This window comes from Amblyomma mixtum, chromosome 6 (genome assembly GCF_055824585.1).
Source record: "Amblyomma mixtum isolate Tamu chromosome 6, ASM5582458v1, whole genome shotgun sequence".
NCBI classification, from domain to species: Eukaryota; Metazoa; Arthropoda; class Arachnida; order Ixodida; family Ixodidae; genus Amblyomma; species Amblyomma mixtum.
Genome location: NC_143017.1, coordinates 71,438,493 through 71,459,316, shown reverse-complemented (window position 1 = coordinate 71,459,316; position 20,824 = coordinate 71,438,493). Strand labels below are relative to the sequence as shown.

Sequence of the window (20,824 nt, the reverse complement as noted above, 5' to 3'; positions counted from 1 at the left end):
AGTGGCGTTTAGCAAAGATTATCCCGTTGCTTAAAAAGCAGGGAGATGGTTATGTGTTAGACAATATAAGGCCAATTTCTTTAACTTCGAATCTCGTTAAGTTAATTGAGAGGGTGTTGCATGGTAGAATAACGTCTGTTATTTCAGAGGCTGGGTTGTTGAACCCTTGCCAGATTGGTTTCAGACCAGGATGCTCTATATGGTGTGCCCATACCGATCTGGAGAGCCGCATACAGTTAGCTCGGCGCCGAAACCAATACGCAGCGCTTGTTACTTTAGATGTATCTAAAGCCTATGACAGCGTTGAGCACAGGACGCTCTTGCAAAGACTGCAGGCAGTAGGACTTCCGAGATACTTTGTGGCTTGGGTTGCTGAATTCCTTGCTGACAGGGAATTTTACTGCTTTCAGAACGGTGTTTCATCAAGCAAATTTCGACAATCGAGAGGAGTGCCCCAAGGGGCGGTCCTCTCCCCTGTACTTTTTAACATCTTACTCAGCAGTATTCCCTGCAGTCCTCAGGTGTCCACCTATGTGTATGCTGATGACATCGCCTTTTTTGCTTCAGAGAACGACATTTCCTCTTTGTACCAGTCCTTACAGTCCTACCTCAATGTCCTAGACCAATGGTTAGGAGACATTAATCTGTCCCTTAATGTCAATAAATGTGCTTTATTGGTTTTTCCGCTCTCTCGTCCAGTTAATATCTCTATTGTTTACCGGAACCATGTAATTCCTCAAGTGCAAAGTGTCAAATACCTCGGAGTAATTTATGATCCTTCTCTTTCCTGGGCGGCCCATATCGAGCAGATCACTGTGAAAGGAGTCCGAACAGTCGGTATGCTGCGCAGGCTGAGCAGTGTTCGTTCTGGCATGAGAAGGCACTCACTTCTTATGATTTATAGAATGTACGTCCGTCCAGTCTTAGAGTTCGGCTGTGTTTTATTCTCTGGTGCACCAGCGTATAAACTTCGCCCCTTGATTCTCTTGGAGCGGGAGGCGTTGCGCCTTTGTTTGGGCCTTCCAAAATTTGTGGCGAATTCCGTTTTGTACCTGGAAGCGCGTACTCCATCATTGACTTCTAGATTTCGGCTCTTAACGGTGAAAACGTTCGTAAGGATGTGCGATTCTTCGCTCCATGCCTCCAATTTGATCTTCCTTCGTCAGCCTAGGCTATTTTTCAACGAAACCTGGTCTCGTTTCCGTACCCCTCAGATATGTTTGGTGCAATCCCTCCTGGACCCCTTAAACGTCCGCATTTCGGACATCCGTCCGGTATGCGCCAACTCATCTATTGAAATTGTCTTTGATGACATCTTTCCAAAACATGCAAAGTTAATGCCTTTTCATTTGCTCAGCGGTTTATTGCAGGATTACCTGCTGTGCTTTAAATCTCATGTGCTCATAGCGACAGACGCCTCACAGTGTGAAGAAAAGGCCGGTGTTGGCATTTTCTCCATCTCCCTTGACTGGTCATTCTCACTCCGCCTTCCCGATTACACCCCTATTTATTTGGCCGAATTTCTAGCAGTAGTCTTAGCGTTGCGCAAATTAAACAGCTCCTTGTCTTCTGTCATAATTATGACAGATTCATTATCGTTGTGTTCCTCTCTCACCGCGCCTACAACATCTCAGGCACTTCGGTTACTCAAATGCTTGGTTCCACCCCACGTGTGTTCATTACGGTTGGTCTGGGTGCCTGGGCACAGAGGAATCCATTTGAATGAGGTTGCTGATACCCTGGCGAAGGCATCTCTTAAAGGCCCAGTCGTATCTGTGCTTCCACCCAGCGCATATATTACCGCGGCCAGGTTTCGCAGGTATCTGCTCTTGAAAGAATTCGCAGCATCAGCTCTGACCTCCTCTCCCGAATTCCGGCATCTCCTTTACCCGTGGTGCAGTAAAGGATGGCGATCACGCAAGCTTGAGGTTTCCTTCACGCGTCTACGTTGTCGCGTGCCTCTTTTAAACTTCTACCTTTATAGATCTGGTCTGGCGGTCTCCCCATTGTGCCCGTTCTGCGGAGAACCCGAAACGATAGATCATTTCTTGTTGACCTGCCGCCGTTTCTCCTCTTTACGGAGCCGCCTGCTGGAGCTTCCGTTACGACAGCTTGGTCTAAGTCTGTCAGCTGGGGTTGCTCTGTCTCTTGGGGCTTCCTCCCTTGGGCACAGCAACTGGAATGTGCTCTCCGCCATGCAAAACTTCCTTACAGACACTAAACGGCTGCCGTCTTAAGCTCTGCTCTTTCTCATGATCAATATTTCTCTAGAATGAAAGCTTTCTGAAACGTGGAATATTTAGCCCCGTTCTCTATTTCAGTCACCGATCTCACAGCATTTGTTTAACCTATTTCAATTACACATCTGAGATCCTTTAATTTATTTCCTAATTGCTATTATTATCATGATTATTTTATTTTTCCCCACCATTATTTTCTTGTTTAACATTTTGTACACCTATCAGTTGCCGCCTGTGTCTTGGCCAATCCCCCGCAGTGGGTATGCGCCATTTTCTAGAGGACAACAACAACAACAACAGTTCGCCAAAACACGGGACCCAGCAAAAATTGGAGGGGAATTCCACCCTTCAAGATCGCCCCAGAGACAAGCGCGGCAACAACTACGAGGGTTTCCGTGCCGAAGATTTCCCGAGCCTGCAAGAGACCATGGGCGGGAACCCCGGAAAGCACCATCGTCGGGACAGCTCGCGCTCCAACAGCAGAGGGCGCTCCGGATCCAGAGGGCCTACGCCACCTCCTAGAGGCCGTTCGAGCTCCCGTGGCAGAAGGCGATCCGCATCCAGGTCCGGAGCCAGGGCCAGTTCCAGTTCGAGCTCCCGTGGCAGAGGACGATCCGGATCCAGGTCCGGAGCCAGGGCCAGTTCCAGCTCCAGGGACGCGAGGAACCCGTCGGCCCCCCGGAAGAGAAGCCCGAGCGGGGACCGTAAAATCGTAAGTTTCAGCAGCGCGGCCTCCCAGGCGAAAGATGAGAAAGATAGAGAAATAGAAAATTTGAAAAAGGAAGTCGGTGAACTTAAGAAGATCATTAAAAAACTCACTCAGGACCTTCACCGACCTCAACCACAAACATGCGCGGGGTCCCTCCCGTCTCAGCAAGCGTTTCCTTCAGGACAAGTAGCTAAGTCGGCTCCCCCACCTCCGGCGTCAAACGTACTCACACCACACGCGCCGCCGGCGACGGAGGAGGAAAAGATGGTCACTGAGCCGATTAGACCTCCCCCGCAGAAACGGAGGGGTGGGGAGACAGATCCGATTGTGGCATTGGAACAAAGGTTAGACGCGAAGTACCAGGCGAGATTCGAGAGGATCGAGACTGGCATGATCGAAATTATGGGTCTCCTAAATAAGATTCAGGAACAACTTACAGTTGCTGCCGGGAACGCAGCCTCTAGCGCTCTCACGGGGACGCAGCCAGTACTTCACCAATCCGAATATGGCCAGAACTCTATCAAAGAGTGATTCGACTGTGTGGCAGTGGAACTGCCGAGGGTTCCCGCGTAAGCGAGCGCTCGTGCAACAGTACCTCGAGCAGGAAAATGAGAAACCTTTAGCCATAGCGCTGCAAGAAACGGGCAAGGGCGCGGTTAAACTAACCGGATATCAAGCGTTCGCTAGCGACCGCGGAGAAAAATCTCGGGTTACTACATTCGTCAAAAGGAACGTAGCGGCAATCGCACACGAAATCAGTTCTCGTGACATTGAGGCGGTTCTCGTTGAAATTCTCACGGGTAGGAAGGTGGAGCCCAGTATTTTCCTATTAAACATTTACAGCACCCCCAAGCAGCGTAAAGTTAGGTTCAGGGCCCTCTTTCGCAAAGCCATCAAGGCGGCAGGAACAAACCCGCTGATAATTGTAGGGGACTTTAACGCGGCCCATCAAGAGTGGGGATACAATAGGCACGACTCGAAGGGAAGGCAGCTGTGGGAAGACTTTCGCGAATTGGGCCTCACACTGCAAACGGACCCGGGCTGTCCGACCAGGGTGGGAAACAGCGTGAGCGTCGACACTACCCCAGATCTAACCTTCACCAGAAACGTTGCAGAGATTACCTGGAGAAACACCGACATCAACTTTGGGAGCGACCACTACGTCCTCGCAGTAACCCTTAAACGGGGAGCCAAAGTAAGAAGCAGCAGAAAACCCAGTGTAACTCAGTGGGATAAATTCAGACAACTCAGAGAAAGCTCCGACGTAGAGCAGAACATCCAGGATATCGACGAATGGGTGGAAGCCCTCATGCGCCAAGTTAAGGCCGCTACCACGACCCTACAGGAGGAAGACGCACCGACAACCGCCGACAGCAAACTCTTGCACATGTGGGAAGCTAAACGAGGCATGGAAAAGCGTCTCCGCACACAGAGATGGAACAGAAATTTGAGGCGAAGAATAGCCAGGCATAATAAGGAAATTGAGGAATACGCAATTAAACTTTCTGAGCAAAACTGGTGTAGTAGATGTGATGAAATGGAAGGCAATATGAGCCTTTCCAAGACGTGGGGCCTGCTGCGACATCTCCTGGACCCTGATAGCTCAAAAACACAATCGGGCACTAGATTGGTGAAGGCCAGGCACGCGTTCGAGGGGACGGACGCGGAACTCGTGGCAAAATTAGTAAACACCTACATCGGCGAAACAGAATCCCACCCCCTCCCGCAGTACAAGGGCCCTCCTAACGAGACTCTCGATGCGCCCATAACAGAGGCGGAGGTTAGGGCCGAAATTTTGACTTTAAAGACGCGATCGGCCCCCGGCCCAGACGGGGTAACGAACAAATTATTAAGGAATCTGGACGACATGTCCATAACGGCGCTGACGAAATACATGCAGGAGGTATGGAGTAGCGGCCGTCTCCCTCAGCAATGGAAAACTGCAAACGTGGTGCTAATCCCTAAGCCGGGTAAACCGCCCGGATTAGAAAATCTCAGACCAATTTCCCTAACCTCGTGCGTAGGAAAGCTTATGGAACGCGTCATCCAGGCTAGACTGACACGCTTCATGGAGCACAACGACCTGTGGCCGCACGAGATGGTCGGGTTCCGGCCGGGCTTGTGTACGCAGGACGTGATGCTTCACTTGCAACATGACATTATAAATTCGAGATCCAAAGACGCGAAGGTGGTTTTAGGTTTAGATCTAACCAAAGCCTTCGACAATGTTAAGCATGCGGCCGTCCTTACGGGGCTTCAGGACATAGGTGTCGGCGAAAGGACGTATAATTACATCAAGGATTTCCTGTCGCACAGGACGATACAACTAAAATTTCAGGACTTAGATTTCCCGAAGGTTTACCTGGGAAGTAAGGGAACGCCACAGGGATCGGTGCTCTCCCCCTTCCTTTTTAACGTGGCAATGAGGGGCCTTCCCGCCGCACTCAGGAATATAGACGGCATAAAATTTAGCTTGTACGCAGATGACATCAACATATGGTTGAACAGTGGTAGTGACGGTAGCATAGAAGAGCGGCTGCAGGCAGCGGCAGACACTGTAGTATCCTACGCGGCCGAAAGGGGCCTTGTGTGTTCGCCGCAGAAGTCAGAACTTTTTGTTTACAATCCGAAAGCGCTCCGGTGCAAGCGCGACTGGAATTTTGAAATTAGGGTAGAGGGCAAACCTGTACCGAAAGTTAATCACATCAGGATCCTCGGACTTTTTATCCAAGAGGACGGTTACAATGAAGGAACGATCAAGAAGCTCAGCAACTACGCTGCGCAAGTAACAGGGATCTTCAGGAGGGTCGCGCTGAAGGGCAGGGGCCTCAAAGAAAGTAGCCTCTTGAAACTGACGCAGGCGTATATTATTAGCCGAATATGCTATGCCACGCCATTCCTCGATATTAGGGTAAACGAGAGAGAGAAGATCGACGCAATTATTCGGCGTTGCGTCAAGAGGGCGCTGGGCCTACCTATCTCCACCTCTACAGACCGCCTGTTGGAAATGGGGGTGCATAATACTTGGATTGAACTCGCCGAGGCGGTGCGAATCGCCCAGCTCGAAAGACTGAGTACAACGAATACGGGCCGGACCATCTTAGATTGGGTCGGCCGAAAAGTAGATAGGGGCCTATGCGACAAGGTCGCCCTACCGCCACAATGTCGCGAGAATATCATCGTTCCCCCCTCCCCCGCAACATGCACCCAGAACATCACCGGGAAAGACGGGAGAAGAGGGCGGAGGCGCTGGTTAAAAGGGCCGGAAATTTCAGGGCAGATGAGGTTGCCTACGTGGACGCAGCGAGTGGCAGGTCGGGGGCGGCGGTCGCCTCAGTAGTCGACGGCTGAGGGGCACCAATCGCTGCCGCCTCCATTAGGAGTAGAAACATAGATACGGCCGAGGAGGTCGCAATAGCGCTTGCTTGCGCCGGAACCAAGGCTAGTTTGATTCTTAGTTACAGCAAAACAGCAATCTGCAACATCGGAAAGGGCAGGGTCTCGCCAGAAACAGCTCGAATTCTGTCCGCAGCCAAAATTGATCGCAAGATCACCTTAATTTGGGTCCCAGCACACACATCCGTCCCCGGTAACGAGGCGGCCCACATGTTAGCCCGAGATCTCTACTTCCGGGTAACTGTAGAGCCGCCCGACCCCCAGGGGATGGACGAACGTTTGCAAACGTACGCAGAAATCGCCGTGCACTACAGGTTAGGCAGGCGTCTAATGCCACCACCAGGTCCAAACTTAACCAATACAGAGGCCATCGCCTGGCGACGATTACAGGCCGGAAATTTCGTTAACCCTGTCTGGTTATTTCAAACCACGTTAGACGATAAAAAAGGTGACAAATGTAAGACCTGCGGAGCGAGGGGACCCTCGATCATATAATTTGGCAATGCCCTGGATCCCCGGGTGCTGAGGACAATATTAAGAGTAGAGAAGCCTGGGAGGCCCTTCTGCGAAGCGAGGTCCCCGCCGACCAGAAACGAGCTGTCCGCCTGGCGGCTGAAGCCGCGAAGAGACAATGTATATTCGCCAGTCTTTAGTCGCGGAGGTCCCGTCCCCCGTCCCCTAGGCCTGCGTGCCAGGGACGGGGAGTAGGGGGCCTCCTACATCGGTGGAAATAAAAGTTGTTATCATCATCATCATCATCATAGGAAAAGTGAGGAAAACGCTTTAGCCTCTACGCACTTTAGACAGTTTCGAACGCGCTGCAGTCTTGCGTCTCGTCGTGTCCGCGTACGCTTCTGCATCGTCCTGCATTGCTTGCTTGCTTTACTCTCGGTTACGGGAGAGGCAGACATTTTTTTCGTCTCGGTAAGTAGCTGTCGCTCTACAGCGACAGCTACTTACCGAGACGAAAAAAATGTCTGCCTCTCCCGTAACCGAGAGTAAAGTAAGCAAGCGGATACCCGAGACCAACCTGCCTTGCAGCGTGTCGCCCCGAGCCAAAATCGCAGTGTTCGTACAGTCGGCGAAGTTAAGCTCCCGAACTCGAACTGTTGAACTATATGACGGACAGTTTTGGTTTGAAGTGTGTCTTCACCTTGCGTGGACAGCTCGGGCTAACTCGCACCTGGCACCTTCTCCGTTACCTTTTAGACCCAGACGGTTGCAAAACATCCAAACGAGACACCATTTCCCGCATAGTCCATCAACACCCCGGCTCAGACCAGGATCTTCTCGATGAACTTCGTGTACGCTATCACAATACTACTTCCCCGGACCCTCTCCCCCCCCTACATGGGCGGTGCCAACCCTGCCCTCGATCAGGAGATTTCGGAAGCTGAGGTAAGATTCGCTCTCACTCAGCTCCGTCCTAACTCTGCCCCGGGACCGGACGGCATTTCCAACAAAACTCTCCGTAATTTAGATGACCTGTCCATTGAGGCCCTCACTGCCTCTATGAATGATTGCTGGAGAGAGGGTAAAATCCCCGCAGCATGGAAACATGCACGCGTGACTTTCATACCGAAGCCAGGCAAACAACTAGCTCTCGAAAACCTCCGCCCCATCTCCCTAACTTCCTGTGCTGGGAAACTGATGGAGCACGTCATTCTCAACCGTCTCAATAATTACGTTGAAGATAACCATCTCCTACCTCGCACCATGTTTGGCTTCCGCTCAAATCTCTCTACGCAAGACATTATGCTCCAGCTCTCGCGAGAGATACTGTGCCCCTCTACCAGAGCGGGCACAAAGGCTATTCTAGGGCTTGATTTAACTAAAGCATTTGACAGCGTCTCGCACCGAGCTATTCTCACTAACCTCTCCCTATTAAATCCTGGTCACCGTACCTACGAGCATATACGTACTTTCCTCTCTGGTCGTACAGCTGAACTTAGCTTTGGCTCTCTCCTCTCAGACCCTATAAACCTCGGTAGCAATGGCACCCCCCAGGGATCCGTTCTCTCCCCATTTCTTTTCAATGTCGCCTTGCTCACGCTACCTTCTAAATTAGACGCTATCCCCCGGCTATCCCATACCTTATACGCAGACGACATTACCCTCTGGGTTTCAACAGGCAACGATGCTGAGGTCGAATCCGCACTTCAACAAGCGGTCGATGTCATTGAGCGCCATGTAGCCGCAGCCGACCTCTCGTGCTCCCCTCAGAAATCCGAGCTGCTGCTCATCCGAGGTCAACCCGGCCTCCACGGCCATCCTCCCATCTGCATTACTGCTAGTGGTCAGCCCATACGCGAAGTATCCACCATTAGGGTATTGGGGCTCCTCATCCAGAGCAATCGGAAAAACACCGACACTCTAGCTAAACTTACAGTCTCTGTATCGCAGACCATTCGTCTAATTCGTCGCATTGCTAATAAACATAGAGGCATGCGAGAGGCTGACCTCCGACGTCTTGTTCAGGCGTTTGTTATCAGTCGCCTCACATATACCGTCCCTTACCTCTACATTAGCTGCCAGGAACAGGACCGCGTTGACTGCCTTATTCGACAGGCTTACAAGGCGGCTCTTCATCTCCCCCACCGGACCCCCACGTATAAACTACTGGCATTAGGGGTCTACAACACTGTGATGGAGCTCTCGGAAGCTCATCTCACTTCTCAGTACGAGCGTCTCACTCACACCTCCACGGGACGTCACATACTCGACAAGCTTGGAATACGCTTCGAAACAACCGCACCCGACAGGGTCCAGCTTCCACACCATATCCACAGTAACCTTATCGTTACCCCTCTTCCTAAAAATGTGCACCCAGAGTATCATGTCGCTCGCCGCAAGCACAGGGCTAAGTCTCAGCACAAAAAATATTTAACAGATCAGACAGCAGTCTATGTCGACGCCGCTGAATACCCCGACCGCGAAGCTTTTTCGCTCGCGGTTGTAAACTACTGTGGACGGCCGCTAGTTGCGTGCTCCATTCCCGTCAGATCGCCTGAAGAGGCCGAGGAGGCGGCCATAGCCTTGGCGATGGTCTCCACCTCTGCAGAAACCATCTTCAGCGACTCTAAATCGGCGATTCGTAGTTTCGCCAAAGGCCGGGTCTCCCCTGTCACCCTCTCTCTCCTCCACTCCACCAAACTTCAACTCCGCCCGATCCAATTGATCTGGGTCCCTGCGCACTCGTCGAATCCAGGCAACGAGGCGGCCCACAATTATGCCCGAGGATTCGTCGACCGGGTTGTGGTGTCGCCCGTCCTGCGGACGGCGAGAGATCGTATGGTCACATTTCATGACATAACCATGCACTACCGCTTAGGTAGACTTCTATATCCCCCCGCACATAGTTCTCTCACCAAACCCCAAGAAGTTGCGTGGAGGCAACTCCAAACGAACACCTTCCCCAACCCCGCGATATATGCCCGCATATACCCTGGGGTCTACTCCCCTTCCTGTCAAATGTGTGGCCAACATGCCACTCTATCCCACATACTGTGGGCTTGCCCTCGGGACTACCCCCCTAGAGGCTTGCAGCTCTCGAATCCAGACCAGTGGGAGGCCGCATTGCTCAGCTCCGACTCGGACACACAGATCCGGGTTGTGACAAGAGCCCTAGAAGTCGCCGAACGCCACGGGCTCATGGCCACTTGATGGGGCTCTAACCCCACACCGTCAGATACATCTGTCGACGAAAATAAAGTTTATCCTCCTCCTCACCTTGGACACGGTGTCGTCGTAGCGCGTCTCTGAAGGCAGCGTCGGTGAGCACAAAGAAAGGGTTAGGTTGCTGCGCCATAACCCGTTCAGAGCACACCCCGCTTCTGCTCACTTTATGTGATGCCATTAGCAACTCAGTATAGCTCTAGCCTTTCGAAGCACAAAGGCCAAGCCGCACCGGTCCTGGGGTCCAACGCTTCATAAGTTCCTAAGGTAGGTGCCGACGCCATGGTTGCAAAACGCTGTCGCCGTTCTGCTGGGTCATCTTGGTACACCGTGCTGTTCCGCTAAATCCTCAGGCCACTATACTGTATTTTTTTTTAATTCAGGACAGCTATCATAGTAAGACGCGTACGCACTCTGCACAAGCCCGGATCACATACGTCCGCACACCAAACACACTACCACAGCCGCCCCGGTGGCTCAGTGGTTATGGTGCTCAGCTGCTGACTCGAGTGAGCTCGAAAGAGTGAGAAGCCGCCGCGGTGGCTCAGTGGTTATGGCGCTCGAATGCTGACCCGAAAGACGCGGTTTCGATCCCGGCCGCGGCGATCGAATCTCGATTGAGGCGACATTCTAGAGGCCCGTGTACTGCGCGATGTCAGTGCACGTTAAAGAACCCCAGGTGGTCGAAATTTTTGGAGCCCTTTACTACGGCGTCTCTCATAGCCACAGTCGCTTTGGGACGTTAAACCCCCATAACCAAACCAAAGAGTGAGTGAGAGCTTTATTTACCTCAAAAGGGAAGGGGGCAGCGGTGGAGGGAGAGAGGCTCTATAGGCTGGGTAGTCCTCTGCTACCCTCTCAGCCAAATCCAGGTTCTTGTCCTGGACACCAGGCGCTGAGCTGCGCAGGAGATCCACCGCTCCTTTGAATTAATATTCAGGTATTTGGGTTGCAGGTGTCGATCACAGCCTACATGACGTGGTCAAGGTTGGCTCTGGTCGGGCAGACCTTTTCGTTTCCTGGGAGGCCTGAGTGCTACTAACTATCCGGGCAGGACCAGGCGCAATCCAAAACCACGGGGCCAGATCAGCGAGGGACCATCTACACACTTTTAGTGAAATCACGACTTTCTATCAAAAAAGCAGAATGGAATATCTCCCTCCCAACCCCACGCTCACCACGCAAGAGCAAGCAACCACTCTCAGGCAGCTTCAAACACACATTCACGCACCGCAATACTAGCCAAAATTTACCCAGATATATACTCTGCAGAATGCAAAAGCTGCGGAGAGTATACTAACCTCAACCACATCGCATGGTTCACGAGGCTGCTGTTGCGGGCTAGTTGGTTGAACATTGTTAAAAGGGAACAGCGCAAACACAGGACACAGTTTTGAGTCAGTGCCTGTGTTGTACGTTGCTGTGTCCTGTTAACACATCATGTGGGCCTGCAGCAAGAACTCTTTAAGCCGAATAACCACAGAGGAGCATTGGGAGACCGCGCTGCGCAGCTTGCACCTGTGGCAACAAAAGTTGCTCACAGAGTGAGCTGACCAGGTCGCCGAGATCCAAAAGATCAAGGCCACCAAGCGACAGTAGCCCACCTGCGCCAGAAGAGAGCCTTCCTCTTCAAAGACTCAAATAAAGTTTATTCTTTCTTTTTCTCTGGCCGGACATGAATTACATGCTGAGGAGGGTTAGATAGCTGGTTGGATGAGGTGGCGGAAGGTAGGGGTGCGAAAAATGTGAGTCTGCGAAGCTGACGCCACGGAATCTTGCGATACCGAGAGGTTTTGCGGTGTGGAGGGCGGTATACAAGGTGACCGAGGCGACAGACGTGTGTTCGATCCAGGCCGCGGCTGTCGCATTTCGATGGAGGTGAAACTCTTGAGGGCGGTATACTGTACGATATCAGTGCACGTTAAAGAACCTGAGGTGGTCGAAATATCCGAAGCCCTCCACTATAGCGTCCCTCATAGCCTAAGCCGCTTTAGAACGTAAGATCCCCATAAAACCAAACAACTGACACCGCAGCACTGGCTCAATGATCGTGGTGGTGATGTGACTGACGGAAGAACGGAAAGTGCACGAGCTTGCCCACTGGCTCGAGCTGAGCCACAACCGCTGCCACGTGCAGACAAAGGAGAGTTGAAAGAGACATGAAAGAAAAGATTAGAAGAAGAGAACGGCTGTCCTCTTTTAAAGGGACCCCCGGCCTTGCCTCGCGGTGCGGCGGAGCCAAGACAAAAAAATAAAACACGTCTCTCCCACCGTGGGCACTGTCTCCTAGTTGTGCCCACCCGCGGTTGCCCACATAACAAATTACTCCTTCGAAAAAACAACCTGCACTTATTGCGAGCACGGACATGCATAAAAGAAAATGAAGACGTGCAGTTGCCTCGAGAAGATAGTTCGAGCGTGTTAGGGGCGGACGCCTTGGCCTCGCTCTTCGCGAAGGACGACGCCAAGGTGGTGCGGATTCCAGAGCCTTCGCATATACGATGGGAGAAGGCGGCACCGTGACCCTCTGGCAGGCTCTGCGGGGGGCCATCCGGGACATCCTGGAGAAAGGTGACAGCAGGCAACACTTCTGCGATCTATACCACAGTGCCTACGCCATGGTGGTCCAGGGACAAGGGGCGCTGCTCCACGACGGACTGCGTGAAGTCGTGACCGACCACCTGGTGAACAACGTTCGGCCAGGCGTCCTCGCCTCCCCTCACGACGCCTTCCTACGGACTCTAAATCAAGCCTGGAACGACCATCAGACAAGAATGAACCGGATCAGGAACATCGTTATGTACTTTGAGCAGGTGCACGTTGCACGGTACAAAGTGCGCAGCATTTACAACCTTGGGGTGCTTCTTTTCCGGGACGAGGTAGCGTGCCACGAAGACATACTACCCAAGCTGCAAGAGTGTCTCCTGCAAACGATAAACCTAGATCGCGAGGGCGAGATGGTCGACAGGCTATCAGTCAAAAACGCCTGCCAGATGCTGAGAAAATTGGGCATCAATTCGAGGTCGGTCTACGAGGAACACTTCGAGCGACTTTTTTTGGCCGATTCGACTAAATTCTATGGTCTCGAGAGCCAGAAGGAGTTGGCAGAAAAGAGCGCGATCGACTACATCGACATGGCGGAGCAGCGCATGAATGAAGAGTCACAGCGAGCAAAGCTTTGGCTGGACCCCGGCACCGAGCGTCTCATCCAACAAGTGGTCTACCAGGAGCTGGTTGCGAACCATGTGAACGCCATCGTGGGGAAGGAAGACTCAGGCGTCGTGGCCATGTTGAAGAACCAAAGGGTGGGAGACCTCACACGCATTTTCCGGCTGCTAAGCCGTGAAGAGATCGGCAGCAAAGCAGTCACGGAGTGTGTGAGCAAGTACCTGCGGGAGCTGGGCAGATCACTCATGGCAGAGGACGGCGACAAAGCAGACTCGCTGTGCTTAGTTAAGAAGCTGATTGATCTTAAGGATCACTATGAGCATATTCTGAATACCTGCTTCAATGACGAGTTCCTCGTCACGAAGATTATCAGTGCCGACTTTGAGTACATCCTCAGCCTGACCCGCAAATCTCCCGAGTATGTGGCTTTGTTTGCAGACGACATGCTGAGGAAAGAGATAAACGGAATGACTGAGCAAGAGATTAAGCAGCTCTTAGACAAGATTATCGTCTTCGTCCGGTTCCTGCACGAGAAAGACCTTTTCGAGGGTTTCTACAGACAGAACCTGTGCAAGCGGCTGTTGCTCAACAAAAGCGTGTCGCAGGATGCTGAGAGAATCATGGTCAACAAGCTCAAGGCTGAGTTCGGCGCTATGTTCGTCTCAAAGTTTGAGGCCATGTTGAGAGACTTGTCTCTATCCAGAACCATTACAAACGAGTTCAAGGACGCCGTGGCTTCCTGCAAACTGGAACTTCATGGACTGGACTTAGATGTACGCGTGCTCACAACGGGCTTCTGGCCTTTCCGCGCGGCTACTCAACGATGCAACATTCCCGCTGCTCCCCTCGGCGCTTTTCTGACTTTTCGGCGCTTCTACCTGGCTAAGCACAACGGTCGACGGCTGGATTTGCAGCCACAGCTAGGCTGGGTAGACATGCGAGCGGTGTTTTACCCGCCGGGAGAGCCGCCACCTTCGTCGGCGCTCCCCATTCAGCTGAGCGGGCCACGAACGTACATGATACTAGTGTCGACGTACCAGATGTGCGTGCTGATGCTGTTTAACAGCCGCGACAAGATCGCGTACGAGGACATTGCCTCCGAGACGGGCATTCCCGAGACGAACCTAGTGAACGCCCTGGAGTCGTTAACAGTAGGCAAGGCCGCCCAGCGAATCCTCGTCAAGGAACCTCCGACGAACGATTTCGAGCCAGGTCACGTGTTAACTGTGAACGAATCTTTCACATCTGACCTGAACAAGGTAAAAGTACAGACGGCCGCCAAGAAAGGGGTCGATTCGAAAGAAAGCGAGAGTGCTACGCGCAACGTGGACGAAGATCGGCGGTTTGTAACCGATGCCGCCATTGTAAGGATCATGAAGTCAGAACAACGGCTGTCGTTCAGCGAGCTTCTTACGAAGCTCACCGATTTGCTGAGCGCGAGGTTCACCCCTAACCCCGAGGCCGTTCAGAAAAGAATCGATGCCCTCATAGAGCGCGAATACCTGGAAAGGGATCCTGAAAACGCCGAGGTGTACGTCTACGTGCCATGACAGGGACGATGCTCGTTGCAAGGGTCCGCTTCCGCCGCCAACCAAATTCTCGTTCCAAAATAAACTCAACGAATATCCATTGTCAGGCCCTTTTTTATTTCGCTTAGTCGCTGGCTGAAACGGCCTGTGTGCATAAGTCTAAAAATTTTGAGATTTTTCGCAGGGGCGTGTTTAACCCTCTATGGGTTTAGCGGAGAGGGCGATGGCTAGGGCATTCCAACTTGCATCATGCATTTCTTGAGCTCTCTTTGTCAAAAAATATGAGGGCAATATGGTTTTTCGTGTAAAATTTAAATCTGCCCCTAATTTTTATAGGTAAGGATTTTCGGGACTTGTCACACACATACAAGTGGCAACCCAACCGTGGCTGGTTCCTTGGATCTTGACGTCATCTGCGTCCGCGTTTTTTCCTACACATTGGCAAGGGCGTCCGCAGAACTTTTTCCAGGGGGGTGCACCCGATGTCCGGGGATGGGGGAAGCGGTAGGTTTGTAGTTGTTTTCTACTAGGGCATAAATAATATCCGTAATTCCAAGGGGGGGCAACCGCCCCCCCTTGCCCCCCCTTCCGGACGCCCATGCACATTGGTTCATCCGTTGCTACTCATTTTTGTTTTATTGTTTGTTGCTTGTCTTCATACTTGTTTATCTGTGTGTACTTATGCATTGGCACGTGCGCGTCCTGTGCGCGTGATCCGAGCCTACAAATCTTAAAGTACTCTTGTCAATAAACTCTCTCTCTTCCGTCCCGCTCTTCTGTCACAACCAGCCTTGAATCTCGGCCCCCTTCACTCGGCCGCCCCGGCTAACACCACAGTTTCTTTTACATATATCGCTGTTTTCGTGCTTCCACGGCCCGATGCAGAAAGCGCGCATACGCCGTTGCTACTTCGTGCACTGCGTAGCGTGCCATCCAGTGACCCTTGTATATTTCGATGGTATCCACTGTGTTTCAGTATCCTCGAGCGAATTTTTCATGCTGCTCACGAAAAGCTGCGTTTTTGCTTTCACTTTTGTTTTAGAAGTTGTTCGTGGAGCGCTACGTTGGCTGAGCTGGCTAAAGAGCGATTACCTCAAAGCTTGAATGAAAAAGAAAACTTTTTCATTGAGCGCAAATACCCCGCAAATACCTTCTTCCCCCTCTGTGGGTATGCGCCATCCCATGAGGTGAACAACAACAACAACAACAACCTTCTTCTCTTTCTTCCATTTTTGTCACTCTTTTTCTTAGACCGTTAATTTGAGAAAGAAGAGAATAACCTGTACTTTTTTTCTACAGATTCTACTCTAAGACGCAAAATTGTCCAAATGCTCCACTCCTTATACATGAGTGCGTTTGTATCCGCTATGCACCCTGGCCAATCCCCCGCCGTGGTTATGTGCCATTAAGCCGGAGGACATCATCATCTTCATCAGCGCAATAGAGCCAAGTGAGAAAAAGTGAAAGTTTGGACTCCATGGCCTCTTTCGTCGGCCGATCTCACAGCATTTGTTTAGCCTATTTCAATTACACATCTGAGAACCTTGCATTTATTTCATAATTGCTATTTTTATCATAATTATTTTATTTTTAACCACCACTATTTTCTTGTTTAACATTTTGTGCACCTATCAGTTGCCGCCTGCTTCTTGGCCAATCCCCCGCAGTGGGTACGCGCCATTATTTAGAGGACAACAACAACAAGAAGGACTCCAAAGTGATGTTTTTTATAGAGTCTCCGCATTCCGGCACAGAGAACCTCTGGCAGCCCCCTCGGAGGGCCGTCCTGGACATCCTGGAGAAGGGCAAGAAGGGGCAGCGCTTCTACGATACATACCACATTGCTTACGACATGCTGGTCCAGGATCAAGGGGCGCTGCTCCACGGCGGACACCGCGAAGCCGTGACCGACCGCCTGGTGAACAAGGTTCGTCCATCTGGCTTCGCCTCCGCTCAAGACACCTTCCTGCAAACGCTGAATCGAGCGAACGATCATCAGTCAAGAATGAGGCAGATCGGAAGCATCGTTTTGTACCTGGAGCAGATATAAGTGCCAGACAACAACATGTGGAGCGTTCAAAGCCTCGAGCTCTTCCGGGATGGGGTAGCGCGCCACGGAGACACGAGACAAGCTGCAAGAGTGTCTGCTTCAAACGATGAGCCGGCGAGGTGGTCGACAGGCTGTCGGTCGCGCGCCAGATGCTGGGAAAATCATTAACGAGATCGCTCTACGAGGAACATTTCGAGTGACCCGATCGACTACATCGACATGGCGGAGCAGCGCATCAACGAAGAGTCACAGCGGGTACAGCATTGCCTGGACCCCAGCACCGAGCGCCTTATCCAGCCAGTGGTCTACCAGGAGCTGGTAGCCAACCAAGTGAAGGCCATTATTGGGGACTAAGAGAACTCAGGCGTCCTAGCCATGTTAAATAACCGAAGGGTGGAGGACCTCACGCGCATTATTCGGCTGCTCAGCCGTGCTGAATACGGCGTATAGACCAGATTTTTGAGCCTCTCCTGGGCGCGGCCATTTTGCACCGACTGGCGCGCCGCGGTGCGGGCGTTTCGTTGGGGACTGCGGGGCTGCGGCAGTTCCGCGGCCGCGCCTGCATATAGCCGCGCTTCGGGCGCTAAAAAAACATTGTCGAGCATACTTCCGCTGCGTGGCTGTGTTGCAGGAAGTATTTAAGTTATCAAAGCGATAACACTGACGCGTTTTAATGACATTTAGTTTGACATTCAGGTTAATTGTGCCGGCGCTTAGAACGCGCTCGTGCTTATATCGAATTCCGTCTTGGTGCTCCACCGAACGAAACTTTTTGTTCAATATCAAGCATTAGGTGTACGGCTAGCATGCAGTTCCAATTCCCTTGCACTCTTATTCCTTCCTGCTGGCCGGCCATAAAGACCCCCCCTTCCACAAACAGGGCTTTCTTGTCGCCGCGCCAGTTTATCAACAAATTACCGCTGTGAGCTCAACTGAGTCGCAGCGCCAACAGAAAACAAATTTTGTCATGGTTTATGCAACCTGGTGCATAAAAATGTATTTCGCTTAATTTATCGAAGCTTGAATACATATGAGCTGCTAATCCAGCTTTCACTAATTCTGAGGTCCGAAGTCGCGTTATTTTATTCAGGAGCTCTCGCCGCGTGTGAGAGCGTTGCGTAGCCGTTTGGCTAAGTGTGGAAATATAATGAAATCGCGCATATTTTTCTATGAATAAGGTAGATACCGCACCGCTGCGGTGGCTCAGTGGTTACGGCTCTCGGCTCCGTCCCAAAAGACGCGGGTTCGATTCCGGCCGCGGCGGCCGAATTTCGATGGAGGCGAAATTCTAGAGGCCCGTGTACTGTGCGATGTCAGTGCACGTTAAAAGACAGAATAAAGATGGACAAGCGCTTGTCCGTCGTCGCTGCGCTGTTTTTTTTTTAATTCTTCAATATGCACCAATTCGCTTAGTTTTTTTGTTTTTGTTTTTCTGCTGTGTAGTTAAGAACCGCAGGTGGTAGAAATTTCCGGAGTCCTTCACTACGGCGTCCCTTATAGCCTGAGTCGCTTTGGTGACGTAAAACCTTAATAAACCAAACCAAACTAAGGTAGATACCAACAGCAGCAAGATACTATAGATAAACCTTTACCCCCCAGATACCTCTGACATGTGTGCGGAAAAAGCAGCTGGATTCGGTAGCGGTCGTGCTTACAATCCTGTGCATGAAATGTGTTTAATGGGAACAAGAGCAAGCTCAGCGCAAGGATGCCGAACACGTACTAGTGATCGAAAACACGCGCTCCGTCGGGACAACCTTCAGTCTGCAGCTCGCCTATCCAGTTACTATCCCACTGAGTCAAATCAATAGATCTATATTCTGATGCATAAAATTATCATAGATGATATCGCACATAAAAGGCGACAACAAACGACACGACAGCGCAGAAATCTGCTTCGAAGTGTCGGTTTCCAGTCGGTACACTACCTGGTCGACTACCCTCGGATGTCACGTTAACGAGTAACTGCGCACAAGATAACCGCAGCACTGTCTGGAAGAGGGCAAATGTGAGTAGTGACGCACAGCACACACCCTCATACGTTAGCTGATGGAGCACAAAACGGCAGAATCGAACACGTAAACATGCGTTCTATGCGCGGCGCCGGCGCGACCCGCAGTCCCTCGGGCCGCGCGCGCCGACAGATGGCGACTGGCGTACAGAGTAGGCGCGCGTCCGCAGCCTGCGTGCGAGGGTAAAAAAAATCTGGTCTATACGTATACGTCTGAAATGAAAAACAATTCTCTTTACAGCCGCCGCGGTGGCTCAGTGGCTATGGTGCTCGGCTGCTGTCCCGAAAGGCGCGGGTTCGATCCCGGCCGCGGCGGTTGAATTTCTTTGGAGGAGAAATTCGAGGCCCGTGTACTGTGCGATGTCAGTGCACGTTAAAGAACCGCAGGTGGTCGAAATTTCCGGAGACCTCCACTACGGCGTCTCTCATAGCCTTAGTCGCTTTGGGACGTTAAATCCCATAAACCAACCAACCAATTCTCTTTACCGTGTAAATAAGTGACAGGAATGTAAAAACAAAGTGCACTACAGCTTTTCAAACTGTTCCGTGTTGTTATGTGATAACGTGGTAAAGAATCGTATAAAGCGGCAATTCATGTAACATGAAACTGCTTTAAAAATGAGAGATTGGTTCTGCAAACTTAAACCCCCCTTTTGTAACGCGAGATTCGGCGAGAGCTGTTAGGCTTTCCTCTTTGCGGTTGCGTATTGTACCGCTCTCGCTATACCCTCCTCCTCCTGCTATGGTAACAGGGTGGTTCCCTGTGGCAGAAGCCGCGATTCCCGTGGCTGCCACCGCTCTCGCCTACCTTCCTCTTTCAACGGTAATTAACCCTCCTACCTATATACTCCGTTTCATACATAGCAGGCAACGCTGCGGAGGCTGCTGAAGTAGTGCTTCCGCCGAACTATATTACTCCACCACGTATCATTTGTCTTCGAAACTCCGTTATTGTTTGAACGAATATAAAGAGCGGTATAAAACGATGTAGTAGCATTGAAAATCATGGTCGAAGCTGTGAGGCGCTCAGTGTTCGGGCACTCTCGCCACAATTTTCGCGGAGTGTGAACTACTTTTTGGGCGCGGATTTAGTAGAAGCGATTCGCCCTACCAACAGCGTACCTTACCGCCAAGTTATAGTGCATAGCCAAGTGTACTTTTTGCTTCTCAAAATCTCGACAAGTCGCAGGACGAAAATGTGGCAAGCGGTAAAACGAAGTCCAGGAGGTGGCAGTCAGGGCACTTAACACCTTCACCCCCACCCCCATTCTCACCCACACCCTTAACCACTCCCCCACCCCAACCTCCATGAAGCACCTTAGTTCTGCCGCAAGGTATCGGCCTACTAAATGCAGAAATAAAGACGTTTAAAAAAAAAAGATTTATCACTACGAAATATGTGTTCGCGTTGGTTGTGTGGTGAACTACTTTTTGCGTGCGGACTTAGCCTGCGCCTCTCTGCCTCTCCCGTAACCGAGAGTAGAATGAAATGTTTACTGGCATAACACGAAGCGTACACGGACACGACGCGACGCAGGCCTGACAAGAATGTATATGCAGCGCGTTCGAAACTGTAGAAAGTGCGCAGAGCTCGAAAGTGTTTTCCGCACCACTTTGCCTATCTGACACTGGTGACGTCACCGCTGGATTACGTCACACACAACTGATGAAGTAATGACAAATTACTATTTAGTGACTAATTACTGATTAATAACTAACCACTAATTAAACTGCTAATTAATGACGCTTAAGCTTCGCCTTTAGGAGTGGAACGCGACAGCGTGTTGTAGCGCTGCCAGACAGTACACGGAACGCCACCATCCGTTCGGCGCGATGCCTTGCCCTTTGAACGCAACCATGGAGGAAAGAAGGAAACGCAACGCTTTTTGAGGAAAGGAAATGGCGCAGTAATTCTCTGGCATCTCGGTGGACACCCGAACCGCACCGTAAAGGCAGGGAGGAACGCCACCACACGTTCGGCGCGAAGCTACCGGCGCTTGTACGCCGGTGCTGTAGGAGGGCTTAGAGAGTCTCGTTAAATCTCGT

General features: G+C 51.4%; 1 pseudogene across 1 annotated transcript; it reads left to right on the top strand.

Moving 5' to 3' along the window:
- Positions 1-2,877: 2,877 nt before the first annotated feature.
- LOC149339349 (cullin-3 pseudogene) lies at positions 2,878-15,153 on the top strand (annotated as a pseudogene). Its single transcript, XR_016283507.1, has 2 exons — positions 2,878-2,952; positions 10,976-15,153. The product of XR_016283507.1 is annotated as a cullin-3 pseudogene (transcript).
- The last annotated feature ends 5,671 nt before the right edge of the window (positions 15,154-20,824 follow it).